A 15,114-nucleotide genomic window follows, 5' to 3' on the forward strand; every position below is an offset into this window, starting at 1 on the left:
ATACATTAAGTAGGTGATTCTCCTCTTATTTTTTTAAATAAAACTATTTTAAAAATAAGAAAAACCTGAGCTGAGATCCGGCCACTGCACTCCAGTCCGGGGGACAGAGTGAGACTCCGCCTCAAAAAAAAAAAAAAAAAAAAATAAGAAAAAGCTTACAATTGTTTGCTTCTCATTTTTCTTCTTCATACAGCACGGCATGCATGCCGTAGTGAAGACTTATTTCATCAAGAACAATATACTATGGTTTTTCCTTGATTTAGAATACTGTCTTTCTAACACCCTACTTCTAGCAGTAAAAGAAAATAAAGTTGGGAATTTCTAACATTTAGAAAATAGTTATTAATAAATTAAAGGACAAAGTTAAAAAAAAAATGAGAACCTTAAGCTCACACCTCTAACTCCAAAGCAGGAGGAATTTGCTTGGTCCAGCTCAGCACACCAGACACTACTACACCCTCTGAGCTCTAATAACACTTAGCATCAGAGCCTTGATCATGGATCGCGGTGCGAACCTCCAGGGACTGCCTCAAGCCAAAGACATGTCAATCTAGCTGAGGTCAGGGTGAACATATATTCAACTTTCAAAGCATATAATCAATGTCCAACCTTCCCAATGTAGTTGTATCAACGCACATATCACAAGCGTGAATAACAGCTCCAGTGGCTCTACGTACTCAGTGATAGTGGGTTTTTAAAATTCCTGCAAATCTAGTGAGTGTGTGACATATCCCTGTGTTTTAATTTGCACCCCCCAATTAAAGTGAGACTGAATGCCTTTTCTTATGCTTACTGACCACTGGATTCCCTCTTTTGAGAAGTGCCTTCTCAAGTCATTTTCCTACTAGGCTGTCTTCCTTATTTATAGATTTGAAGGAACGCTTCACATATTCTGACAGTTCTATATGATTATTCTCCCACTCTGTGGCTCATTTTTTCACTCTCTTTATGGCATCTGTTGATAATGGTTTTAATTTCAATGTAGTCATATTTATCAACCCTTTCCTTTATAGTTAGTGCTTTCTGTCTCTTGTTTTAAGAAATTCTTTCCCATTCTGAAGCCACAAAGATCTTCTCTTATAGTTTTGCCTTTCACATTGGAAATTTCTATTTTGATTCATATTGGAAAGATCCAATTTCTTTTTATTTTTCCCATCTGTAAAACTGATTATTGTTAACTAGATTCATCTCCAGTGTCTAGACATATAACCACTAAGAAAAATAGAAACGAATGAGATCCTCCTTTTGTTGAGGACCTACTATGCTACTATGCTGAGTACTTTATATACAGTATACAAATATACGGTAATTCTGCTAAGTACATTATTACTAGTACCATCTTACAGAAAATGAAACTAAGGCTAAGAAACATGCCCAAGCTGTTAGAAGATAAAGATGGGATCCATGTCTGTCTAATCTAGTGCCCATAATGTTTCTGCACACCAAACTACTTTAAGAATGTGATCTCTGAATAAAAGGAAATATTTTCATTTTGAGGATGTTAGAGTCACTTTACTCTCCAGGTCCACTAATATACTCACACTTATTTTTATTTGGCAGTTCTTTTATTAATTCACTCAACAGGTATTTCTTGAGTTCCTATTATCTGCCAGGTACTGTTCCAGGCTCCAGTGATGAAGTAGCAAGCAAAACAAAATCCCCACCCTCTTGGGGGTTTATAATCTAATCAGATCAGAAGTGTAGTCTCCCATGTTTATTCTACATTAAGTCTTACACAGTTAATAAAGGAAACCTTCCACCGACAGCAGAGTGACAGGACTGCAACATGAAGCACTCTCATGGAGCAAGAAGGAACTTAAAGAGCAACTTGGAGAAATACCAGTACTCCTATGAAAGAACCTCAAGAAATAAAGCATCTCATGCCTCTTCCCTTCTCCTGCAGCTTATACCTTCACTCTTCAAAAAAAGCAATATAATTATCTTAACAAAATGAGCATGGCTTCTTGTAAACATCTATATACACCTTGTACTGTTCCTAAATTCTTTTCCTTCTCTATTTAAAAAAGACAGTTTTCAGTGTGTGACATGTAATAATAAACTGCTTTTTCATTAATACCAGGTGGAAGTCTATGCATACTTAGAAAATTGAAGAATGGGCTGGGCGCGGTGGCTCATACCTGTAATCCCAGCACTTTAGGAGGTGAAGGTGGGTGGATCTCGAGGTCAGGAGATTGAGACCATCCTGGCTAATATGGTGAAACCCCGTCTCTACTAAAAATACAAAAATTACCTGGATGTGGTGGCACAGGCTTGTAGTCCCAGCTACTCAGGAGGCTGAGGCAGGAGAATCGCTTGACCAGGGAGGTGGAGGTTGCAGTGAGCCTAGATTGTGCCACTGCACTCCAGCCTGGGCGACAGAGTGAGACTCCGTCTCAAAAACAAAAGAAAGAAAATTGAAGAATGCAAGAACCAGGCAAGAAAAAGAGTTAATTCTGCAGTACAATATGACGGCTAAGAACTTCCTTTATCTTCCCACCACCTGCCTGGATCTGTTTTCATCTTTCAGAGAAAGGAAAATCCCTTCCCTGAAGCTCTAGACCCCACCCCGTTTCCCTTTTTACTCTGTAACCTAGAACCTTCAGTTAAACCTCATGTTCTACACCTGTATCTACCATAACAGTCCCATAAGATCAATACACAAACAGGCTCTCATGTTCCTATCTCAATAGTAAAAGAAAACCCCTTTGTGCCCTCCACACACTTCTCCATTTCTCTGCTTTCACCTCACAGCAAGCTGTCTCATCTCAGAGCCTTGCCTTCATACGGCATTTCTTCATTTCCTCCCCAATCTGGCTACAGCCTCACCTAACTCACTGGTACTGCTCTTGTCCGAGTCACCAATGACCTTCCAGTTGCTAAATCCAATGGTTTTCTCTCTTATTGTACCAGACCCTCCATTCTACACAGTAAACTGCCACTTCTCAGAGAATTTTCTTCTCTCAGGTACTGTGACACTACTTTCCTGGTTGTCCTTCTTCCTCTTCAGCCAACCTCTTTTTTTTTTTTCCTCTTTAGTCAATCCTGTCTCCTTTGCTGCCTCCTCCAGAATCACAAGCTCTAAAGCTTGGAATTCCTTGGGGTTTGGTGCTGAGTTCTCTTCTTTTTTCCCCATCCACACTGGAATTCTCTTCCCAGGTGATGTCATGCAAATTCATGGGTAAAAATATTATCAATACTCACACCTGTAATCCCAACACTTTGGAAGGCTGAGGAAAAGGATTGCTTGAGCCCAGGAGCTCGAGACCAGTCTGGACAACATAGTGAGACTTCGTTTCTACAAAAAAATTTTTTTTTTAATTAACTGGACGTGGTGGCCTGTATCTGTAGTCCCAGCTACTGGGGAGGCTGAGGTGGAAGGATCATGTGAGTCCAGGAGGTCAAGAGGGCTGCAGTGAGTTATGACTGTATCACTGCACTCCAGCCTGGGCAAAAGAGCAAGACTATGTCTCAAAAAACAAATGAAAAAAAGCACACGCACGTGCACGTGTGTGTGTGAAATCAATGATTAGGAGGACTGTCACTGGTGTGTGGGTGTGTGTATGTGAAATCAATGATTAGGACTCACTCACTGAGTTTCAGACTCACATATCCAACTACTCCTTTGGAATTTCCATTTTAATGTTACATGGGCAACCAAACCTTTTTGCTTCTCAACTCAACTCTCCCCAGGTTTCCCCATCTCAATATTACAGGACCAACCTAGTCAAAAACTTAGAAACCACTGTTGATGGCTTCCTCTTCCTCACTCTGTCTATGAGCAAGTCCTATTGAGTCTAGCCACCATACATTTTGAAATCAAACACTTCTCTCCATTTCTCACTGTCATCATCCTAGTCCATGCCACTTAGACTATTGCAGCGACCTCCAAACTGTCTCCCTTTCCACATTTGGAAGTCCATTCTCCACAGAGCATACAGGCATTTTTTAAAACACAAAGCAAATCATGACACAATCCTACTTAAAGCCTTTCAGTAACTGCCTAAATCGTAAAATCAAAACTCCTTACTGGGAATACGAGGCCCTGCAAGATCTGGTGTCCCCACTTACCACTTTGGCTTCTTTCCATTCACACTCCCTCCATGGGTTCCTAGTTCAACACAGACTCCAATCTCAGGGCCTCTGCAGGTGCTCTCCCCATCACCCAGCCTTCTCTACACGACTGCTTCTTGCCTTCCACAGCTTAGTCTAAAACCAGTACGTAATGATTTTTTTTTCTTGCCGTAGCCAGTGAGTACCAAGAAAAAACAGTAGGCCAGGTGTGATGTAATCCCAGCACTTTGGGAGGACAAGGCAGGTGGATCACCTAAGGTCAGGAGTTCAAGACCAGTCTGGCCAACATGGTGAAACCTCATCTCTACTAAAAATACAAAATTGGCCCGGCGTGGTGGTGCATGCCTGTAATCCCAGCTACTCGGGAGGCTGAGGCAGGAGAATCGCTTGAACCTGAGAGGCAGAGGTTTCAGTGAGCCAAGATGGCGCCACTGCACTCCTGCTTGGGCGACGGAATGAGACTCCATCTCAAAACAAACAAAGAAAAAACAAAAAAGAAAAAGAAAAAAAGGAAAAAAGAGATTTTTCACTCTACTGAACACATCCTCATCTTATTTTCTAACATATCAGTCAGATTTCCTGCCTAGTATTTATCAAAATTACTAGATTTTACTTACTTCCTTACTGGTTTATTATCTCCCTACCTTCCTGCAATACAAGCTTTTGTCTTTTTGGGGTAGTATATTAAAGCCAATACATGTTTGTAGAATGAATGGCAGAAAGAACAAGGTGAGGATGGAAGGAGGAGGGAAAAGGGGAAACCAAGAACAGACAACACATTTCCAAACTATACCCAGGATTCCACCCAGAGTTTTGTAATACAGGCTTTTCCATACTAAGTAAAAGCAGAGGCCAGGCGTAATGGTTCACTCCTGTAATCCCAGCACTTTCGAAGGCTGAGGCGGGCGGGTCACCTGAGGTGAGGAGTTTGAGACCAGCCTGGCCAGCTGGGCATGGTGGTGCGTGCCTGTAATCCTAGCTACATGAGAGGCCAAGGCAGGAGAATCGCTTGAACCCAGGAGGCAGAGGCTGCAGTGAGCTGAGATTGCGCCACTGCACTCCAGCCTGGGCAACAAGAGTGAGACTCTGTCTCAAAAAAAGAAAAAAGAAAGGAAGTAGAGGTCCCCTATTGGCTACATTGAGCCTAACAGTAATACAAAACAATATATAATAAACTTAATCTATTCGTAAAGGACATCTCTAACAACAATCTTTTTTACACTCAGTACATTTCTAACAAAAGATCAAATTCAGTTATCACTTCTCTACAACTAGTCTTGAGAGTAACTAGTGTGTATCTAAACTTGCTGAAGTAAATCTGGAGACAATTTTGCTTAAAACCTAATGTCAAGGAAAGGAAAAGGTAATACAAAACTCACGTGCTTTATGCCTACCCTCATTAGAAAATGTCTCTAGGAAAGCAAAATATTAAAGCTGGGTGATGTGTAAATTGGGGATATATTATATTATCTCTACTTCTGTGTTACGTTTAAATTTTTCTATAATAAAGAGTTAAAAAAATAAAAGTAAATGCCTCTATGAAGTCAAAAGACAGCAAGTATCTGTGGGTCACAGACACACTCCTGGCTCAAGTGCACTCTGTTGCCATTTGGAGATTTAATTTAAATCAGTTGATGGTTGCTAACAGTGTCTTCATAAGTCTTATGACCTAAGGCCTTCATCAGGGCCTTTTTGGGAGAATCAGAGGATACAAGAAAGCAGGACTCCCCTTTCGCCTGCTCTGTGTCACAGCCTTCCAGCCCCAGCACCACCAGCTCAGCCCCTTTGTATGGGAGTTTCCAATAACCACAGCTCAAAACAGCAACCACAGGGAGAAATAAAATCATTTACAAGGGGAAAAGAGAAAAAGCACGCAGAAGAGGAAAATATTAATACATTATTTTTGCTTAAATTCAACCATTTTCCGCTAGAATTCTGATGAGGTAATATTTCTTCTAAAGTAGTAATTCAAATTCAGGAAGGGATTCATAGAAGACTAAATGCAAAAACAGCAGAGGCCAGCCACCCCACCCAATAAAGTTTCTTCCCTCAAAGATTCCTCACCGCACTCTAGGATTCGTCTATGGCATTAAATAAAAAGTGGTTAAGAGGTGAAAATTAAGGCCTCACTAGGTGAAACAAAAAACAGAAGAATCTAAGCTATTCTAGCAGGTGTTTGTTTTCTACTGTAGAAACAGCCTAATTGGACTGCGTGTGGGGGCTCACACCTGTAATCCCAGTGCTTTGGGAGGCCAAGGTGGGCATATTACTTGAGCTCAGGAGTTGGAGACCAAACTGGGCAACATGGTGAAACCCCATCTCCAGTAAAAACACAAAATTAGCTGAACATGGTGGCACGCGCCTGTAGTCCCAGCTACTCGGGAGGCTGAGGCAGGAGAATTGCCTGAGCCCAGGAGGTAGATGCTGCAGTCAGTCATGATCACACCGCTGCACTCCAGCCTGTGGGACAGGGTGAGTTGCTGTCTCAAAAAAAAAAAGACAAACATAAGACGCTGTTTCTATAAACAACAAACAAATAAATAAATAAGCCAGAATGAAGAAGCAAAATACACTATAGATATACAGTAGAATATTATTCAGTCTTTAAAATGAAGGCAATTCTGACACATTATAATGTGGATGAACCTTGATATTAAGCTAAGTGAAATTAGCCAGTCAGTCACAAAAAGACAGATACATGACTCCACTTATATGAGGTACTTAAAGTAGTCAATTTCATAGAACTGAAAAACAGAATGCTGGTTACCAGGGCAAGGTGGAGCAGGGAATGGGAAGTTATTACTTAACAGGTATGGAGTTTTAGTTTTACAAGATGAAAAGAGTAATGGAGACGGACTGTGGTAATGGGTGCACAACACTATGAACACAGTCATACCACTGAACTGTACACTGTACTGTAGTTAAGACGGTAAGTTTTATGAATGCATTTAATACCACTAAACTATATATTTAAAAATGGTTAAGATGCTAACTTTTATTTTGCCACAATAAAAAAATTTTAAAAAATAAAATGTTGTCACCCCTAATAAATAGCTTATTAATAACTTCATGTCAAAAATCATGTAGTTACCAACCAAGTATGTTTAGATTTTGGTGTCCTTGTTCATAAAGTGAGAACAGGAAAAAAAGAGGAGCAACCCGACCTTTAAATGACAGCAGAGCCCTGAGTAACAGATGACTCTAATTAGATCAGGAGAGGTCAATGTGATCCTTTAGGTGACAGAGATCTAATCTGGTACACAGTTGGGCCTAAACACAGATTTACTGAACTCAAGGAAATGAGCACTTAATCACACAAAGAGATCAGGGCCACAGTGAAGATATGTTTCCTGTCTTGTTCCATTTCTAGAGGCTGAGTTCAGTTTTGTGGTTCAACACATGGATATGACTAGGCTAAACTGGGATTTAATTCTTAGCTTTCTTACATTTCAGTCATGGTCTAAGATCTCACTCTGTGTTATTATTTGGTGGCACAATCCACACTACTCAGTTTAATTTGTTCTATATCTAAATTTATCTCCATACATGAATTAAATAAATACCATCTGTGCTGGATAGTGTATGCTGGTACTTAGTCCCACATCTACCCTTCCAGACTCTCCCTGTATCATCAGGCCTGAAATCTACATTTCCAAATCCCCCTGTCAGCTGTGCTCCCATTAGGCTCCAGCAGCAGCACTGGCAGGAGTACAGGTTCCTGCTTGGCTGCAGCGAACTACAGCAGCATCAGTGAGAAATGGGGGTTTGTGGGCTCCGGTTTGTGGGTACCTTCTCCCTTTTGTTCTTTCAGCCCTTCCTTTTGTAAACAATCCCTAGAGTTACATCCCTCTTGAATGAAACACCTGGAGTGCTTTGCTGACTCGACACTCACTAATAGCCCACCAAATTCAAAACTTACATAACTCATGGGCCAGGGTGGGGAGCTATGCTATGAAATATTCATTCATCCATTCATTCAACAAATTTTTAGTGAGCAACTACTATGGACCAGATGCTGTTGTGGGTACTGGAGATATAGTAGGAGACAACACAGACAAAAATCCTTGTCCTCAAGAAGCTTATATTCTAGTGAAGGAGAGGCAATACTCAGGACAAGTAAATCAAACACATAGTGTGTAACACAAGTGTTAAAACGAAAAAAAATTAAGCAGGGGCAGGGATATGAAACGTTGGAGAAGGGTTGAAATTTTAGATACACAGGTCACCGAGGTGATTTTGGGAGAGGGGAATCCAAAGAGGAAAGGGAGCTAGTTACTCACGTAACTGTAGGAAGAGCATTCCAGGCAAGGGAAAATATGTACAAGAGTCCTAAGGAAGAAGCTTCCTTGGCATGTTCCTATGTGGAACAGAACAGGCAATGGGGAGGATATCTGAGAGATGGGAAGGGCCAGCCATGAGCGCCTTGTTGGCTATGATAAAGGCTTTAGCCACTGCAGTAAATTCTGAGCAGAGTAACATCATCTGACTTACTTGTTAACAGGGTCGTTGTGTGTAAACAACAGACTAAAAGGGGCAAAGGTAGAAGTAACAGGGAAAACAGCAAAGAGGGTCCCAAAATAATCCAAGTCAAACTTTGATCACTGGTACCAATGTGCTGGCACCACTCAGAGGATGCTAAGCAAATTCTGAATATATTTTGAACTCCCATCTGGGACTTTAAAAGTCAGGGGCCGGTCCAACAATCTTGCTGGAAATCACACAATAGAAACTTCGATGGGACTCCTACAAGGTGTAAGAATATAACCAATATTATAGAATTATTTAATTATATTTGTCTAAAGCCATCATACTGTTTATGTTTTGATATTTAGCCAAATATAAGAATATAAAGGCTTGGGGCCGGGCGCGGTGGCTCAAGCCTGTAATCCCAGCACTTTGGGAGGCTGAGACGGGCAGATAACGAGGTCAGGAGATTGAGACCATCCTGGCTAACACGGTGAAACCCCGTCTCTACTAAAAAATACAAAAAACTAGCTGGGCGAGGTGGCGGGCGCCTGTAGTCCCAGCTACTCGGGAGGCTGAAGCAGGAGAATGGCATAAACCTGGGAGGCGGAGCTTGCAGTGAGCTGAGATCCGGCCACTGCACTCCAGCCTGGGCGACAGAGCGAGACTCCGTCTCAAAAAAAAAAAAAAAAAGGAATATAAAGGCTTTAGCCATTATATATAAGAATATAAAGTATACAATGACTTTAGCCAAAAATAAATAACTGCAAATTAACATTCTCCAAGTTATTATAGGAGAAAACTAATGTATAACATGCCAGAGTTATAAAATTTTTAATAAATTTATATAAGTATTATAGAAACAGTATAGAAATATATAAGTACCTATAAATCCAGCTTTTATTAGACTGGTCAAATTAGAGAAAAAATATGACCCTCTTAACTGTATTTCCAAGAGGATAATTATCAAAATGTATATTTTCTAGAGAGCCAATGAAGAAAGAAATTTAGAACTAGAAAAAATCTGGGAGCCCCATTCCCTTCGTTTTTGGACTAAAGTAATAAAGTCCAGACATAAAGGAAGCCTGGTCATTCTTCAAGCATCAAAACATATTTCAGGCTGGGTGCAGTGGCTTATGCCTATATCCTAACACTTTGGGAGGCTGAGGTGGAGGGATCACTTGAATTCAGGAGTTTGAGACCAGCCTGGGCAATGTTGGGAGACTCTGACTCTACAAAAAACTTAAAAATTTTAAAAATTAGCCAGGCATGGTGGCACACACTTACGGTCCCAGCTTTTGGGAAGCTGAGGTGGGAGGTCACTTGGGCCCAGGAGGTAGATGATTCAGTGAGCCATGATAGCGCCATTGCACTCCAGCCTGGGTGACAGAGTGAACCCTGTCTTTAAAAAAAAAAAAAAAAAAATACTGTGATGGAAATATTTCTAGAATATATTTTTTTCTTCCCTATCTTCTCAAAACAGAGACTCCTAAACACACTTCATCTTTGCTTTGGTAACTCTGGTCTCTCTAAAGAGCAACTATACCCAGCCCAGGTGTGATGCTGGACTTTGCTATCTGCTGCCTTCACTATGCAGCCCTAACAATCTCTACTCATCTTGTTCCCAGATGAGTGTCTGATCTATATGGAAGGTTGGAAAACAGTTAAGAACCATACATCAGTTTTGGTGCGGGAGCTTTATAGCAATTATTGTCAGCACTTGAAAACTGATTTTGCTTGCTCTCAGTGTTGGGCTGTGTTTTGAAGAGATAATATTGCGTACAAATGGATGGATAAGTGATGAAAGCACATTGTTTTAGAAAAAGTTCTACCCCCACATGCAACTGATCACCTTACAGAAAGTGTAGTGTCAAATTATTAAAAGCAAAATTATCTGAAAAAATATTAACACCATAAACATCACCACATGAAAACGCAAACTGCCACAGTAATGCTTATGTCTCAAGTAACAGCTTACAAGTATCAACAGTAAAGTAATAAGCTATAATAAAAAGGCACTTCATCTCTTCAAAACCTGCTATCCCACCAAAATTCTCCAGTAGTTAACATGAACTAAATTTTTGGTCCCTTTCCTAGCATTCTACCAAAATCAGTTTAATTTTTAAAATAATAAAAATATTTTATTGTATTAGAAAGGAAAGATTCTAAAAACATGCAAAACCATAAGTCAAGACAGTAAATGACTCACACATAACCACTCAGTGAGGATAGTAAGTCTCCCTTAGCAATTAAAGAGCAAACAGAGGAAGTCAACAGAGAATACAAAGTAAAAAGGCTGAGGCCCTTTAACGATATGCTGGAATTCCTGCCAAGCTGCATGTCATGGCCACAAGTTAACAGAGTTTACCCTCCCTCCCTGTGCCCCCATAGCTGCTCATTGCAGTTACAGGTGGGTCCCACGGTTGCCTACAGTCCTAGATGTAACAGCCCAGAGATCTGCGTGGTTGGTTCTCAGCTGCTTCTACTACTCTCAAAAAGGAAGAGTCGGCAAGAACCTCGCCAAAATTAAATAATAATTTTAGAAGGAGGCAGCGCTAAAGATAAAGGCTTGAGAAGGGATTTTTTTCTTCCTTTAGAGACAGGGTCTTGCTCTTTCCCCGGAGAGGCTAGAGTACAATGGTGCAATCACGGCTTATTGCAGCCTCGACCTCCTGGGTTCAAGCAATCCCCTTCAGCCTCCCAAGTAGCTAAGACTACACAATCGTGCCACCACACCTGGCTAATTTTTAAATTTTTTGTAAAGATGGGGACTCGCTAGGTTGCCCAGGCTGGTCTCAAACTCTTGGTCTCAAGTGATCCTCCTGCCTTGGCCTCCCAAAGTGCTAGGATTATAGGCGTGACCCACCATGCCCAACAGGGAAGGGAATTCAAAAGAAAATTTCAGGGTTATTTTCTTATTTTACACTAGATGTTTCCTCTATTAAGACCTGAAATTTTTACCTTATTAGAAATTCTTACACTAATAATACAACATATATTCACAAATCACTAACTCCCTGCCCTTTACTCCCACAAAAATCCTTTCTCAAAACAAAACTCTACGAATGTTAGCCCATTCCCACACTCCCATCAAAATACCTTCCGTAGTAGATGCTTTACACTTTTTTGACAACACTTAAACACAAGTTCTGTATCATTTCCTGTCCTGGTACTATAAGCTCAGGGAACTTACTCAATTTTGCATTCCCTAAACCCCTGGCACCACCGCTTCATGCCACAGCTATTTAGTGTCTGCTAAATGAATTACTATGGTATCAGATCATGGCACCTCCAATTCACTAACGAGAAAATTTAACTTTTTAACACAGCAATAACATTTCTACCTCCAAGAATACTGTCATTTTAACAGGAGAAGAAAATTCAGTGATTCAGTGCCTGCCATCTACCCCAGAGGTCAGCTATTTCTGACAAGTCCTAGTATGCGCATGAGCCAATCAGGCTGCAGCTGCCTTTTTTAACAGGCATGGATGGAAGAATGAGAAAGGTCACTAAAGCAGAGTCCTTGTGTAAATTCTGGATGGAAGAATGAGAAAGGTCACTAAAGCAGAGGCCTTGTGTAAATTCATTAGGCATCATCCATAGGAAATTTGCTTCCTCTTCAGTCCTCTTAAAATCCTGTGAAGTTAAAACATGCCTTTAAGTCATTGTTTCTTCCCCCTGTTCTTTAACCCATTTATGCTGGAGGTTGCAAATTTGTGTGAATAATCACACCATGGTGATGACCTTGAGCACTAGGATATAAATAACTCCCACAAGCTTAGCGTTCCAGTAATGGAACACTAGGCATAAATAGGTTAAACTTTGGATAGTCCAACTTGCCAGGGTACCCCATTGTTTACAAAGCCTTTCACAGTACAAAAAACTTGATTAACCCTAATAGCCTGCTGACGTCTACGGTTATTTCTTTTTCTCAGATCACTTTTTTTTTTTTTTTTTTTTTTTTTGAGACGGAGTCTCGCTCTGTCGCCCAGGCTGAAGTGCAGTGGCGCGATCTCGGCTCACTGCAAGCTCCGCCTCCCGGGTTTACGCCATTCTCCTGCCTCAGCCTCCCGAGTAGCTGGGACTACAGGCGCCCGCCATCTCGCCCGGCTAGTTTTTTGTATTTTTTAATAGAGACGGAGTTTCACCATGTAGGCCAGGATGGTCTAGATCTCCTGACCTTGTGATCCACCCGTCTCGGCCTCCCAAAGTGCTGGGATTACAGGCTTGAGCCACCGCGCCCGGCCTCAGACCACTTTTTTTGAGACCCTTGCTCTGTCATCCACCATAGAGTACAATGGCTCAAACACGGCTCCCTTGTAGCCAGATTAAAGCGATCTTCCTGCCTCAACTACCTGAGTAGCTGAGATAACAGGTGCACACCACCACACTCCACTAATTTTTGTATTTTTTGTAGAGACAGGGTTTTGTCATGTTGCCCAGGCTGGTCTCGAACTCCTGGGCTCAAGAAATCCACCTGCCTTGGCCCAAAATGCTGGGATTACAGGCATGAGCCACCACGCCTGGCTTTCAGACCACTTCTTGAAGGCACCTTAGTTCCATAAAACTTGTGTTTTGACATCCAGTGTGATACTGTTTCTTTGCCACAAATTCAACTTTACAAGTCACATCTCTGTCTGCCTTCATGGGTCAAAACTATTTACTAACTGGGCATGGTGGCACATGCTTGTATCAGTAGTCCCAGCTACTTGGGAGGCTGAGATGGGAAGACAGCTTGAGTCCAGGAGCTGGAGGCTGTAATGTGCTATCATAATCATACCTGTGAATGGCCACTGCATTCCAGTCTGGGTGACACAGCAAGACCTCATCTTAAAAAAAAAATTACCTGCTAGAACACAAAACAAATGGCAGAAAGAAGGCCATAGCAGAGCAAACACAAAACTCAGAAATGCCCAGTCTAGCACTCAGTGGCTGGAAATGCTTGCAGGTAAGTGCACAAGTGCTCTCAAAGGGGACCTGCCTGCTTGTCACTGGCTCGGTGTGTACACCCTCTGAGCAAGTCATGAGAGTCATGGGCTAGGCCAGGTGCAGTATCTCACGCCTGTAATCCCAGCACTTTGGGAGGCCAAGATAGGCGGATTACAAGGTCAGGAGATCGAGACCATCCTGGCTAACATGGTGAAACCTCGTCTCTACTAAAAATACAAGAAAATTAGCCGGGTGTGGTGGCGGGCCTGTACTCCCAGATACTCAGGAGGTTGAGGCAGGAGAATGGCGTGAACCCGGGAGGCGGAGCTTGCAGTGAGCCGAGATCGCGCCACTGCACTCCAGTCTGGGAGAAAGAGCAAGACTCTGTTTAAAAAAAAGAAAAAAACAGGCCGGGCGCGGTGGCTCAAGCCTGTAATCCCAGCACTTTGGGAGGCCGAGACGGGCGGATCACGAGGTCAGGAGATCGAGACCATCCTGGCTAACACGGTGAAACCCCGTCTCTACTAAAAAATACAAAAAGCTAGCCAGGCGAGGTGGCGGGCGCCTGTAGTCCCAGCTACTTGGGAGGCTGAGGCAGGAGAATGGTGTAAACCCGGGAGGCGGAGCCTGCAGTGAGCTGAGATCCGGCCACTGCACTCCAGGCCGGGCGACAGAGCAAGACTCCGTCTCAAAAAAAAAGAAAAAGAAAAAAACAGAGTCATGGGCTAGAAATGTACTACCATGGGGGAAAAAAATGAATAGACTACACCATGAATTGTCGCACTTTTTAGGAAGACATTTTACAGAAAATGGCAGTATGCAGAGCATTATTGAAGGAGTATAAATATATGCTCTCAGGGGTATTCTGAAGTTCTTTTAATGAAGAATAATAACTAAGAGCTTGGACTACAAAGGCATATATAACACTGTAAGATTCAACTACAGAATGCCTCAAGATTCCAAACTCAGTTTCTTTAGACATTCTGCACCAGAACAGGAGCATCATGTTTAAAATTCCTTACCAAGTAGCCCAGGTAAAAACCAACTTTTAAAAACTTAGCTGTATTTCTGCCAATGTACAAAAGAATACCACCCAAATCCAGAAATTGATAGAATTTGTTAATCCTTGCTGCTGCAATTTTCTCAAAACAAAAATACAAAAGCAACTATCTGAATTCATAACAAGCAGCACACATTCAGGCCTTAGGCTTCAAAAGCATTATCAATACCTCAGTAATCTGAAGACAACTTCAGATGCTTTAGTCTCCCAAGACTCAGTCGGGGATTCTGCCTATGCCACCCTTCCACAACATGGGGTGGGTGGAGGGTGGGGAGAATGGGAGTGGTAGAAGGCCTCTCCATGACTCTCTACCTCCAAATCCTCTTATTCCACTGCACCCTGCTTCTCTACCTTCTGCATCTTGGGGGCAGGCAGGGTAATCTCAGCACTTTGGGAGGCCGAGACGGGTGGATCACGAGGTCAGGAGATCGAGACCAAGCTGGCCAACACGGTGAAATCCCGTCTCTACTAAAAAATACAAAAAACTAGCCTGACGAGGTGGCGGGCGCCTGTAGTCCCAGCTACTCAGGAGGCTGAGGCAGGAGAATGGCGTGAACCCGGGAGGCGGAGCTTGCAGTGAGCTGAGATGG

The 15,114-nt window shown here is 42.1% G+C and overlaps 1 protein-coding gene across 1 annotated transcript in view; it reads right to left on the minus strand.

The window, feature by feature from the left end:
* Positions 1-15,114, minus strand: part of SFMBT1 (Scm-like with four mbt domains 1) — a 160,970-nt gene that overhangs the window by 128,169 nt on the left and 17,687 nt on the right. The window contains exons 2-3 of the mRNA XM_011958242.1: positions 3,204-3,295; positions 2,252-2,392 (exon numbers count right to left, since the gene is read on the minus strand). The gene's annotated coding sequence lies outside the window, so the exon portion shown is untranslated. The remainder of the gene's footprint in view (positions 1-2,251; positions 2,393-3,203; positions 3,296-15,114) is intronic.

This window comes from Colobus angolensis, unplaced genomic scaffold (assembly GCF_000951035.1).
Source record: "Colobus angolensis palliatus isolate OR3802 unplaced genomic scaffold, Cang.pa_1.0 Scaffold462, whole genome shotgun sequence".
Classification (NCBI taxonomy): domain Eukaryota; kingdom Metazoa; phylum Chordata; class Mammalia; order Primates; family Cercopithecidae; genus Colobus; species Colobus angolensis.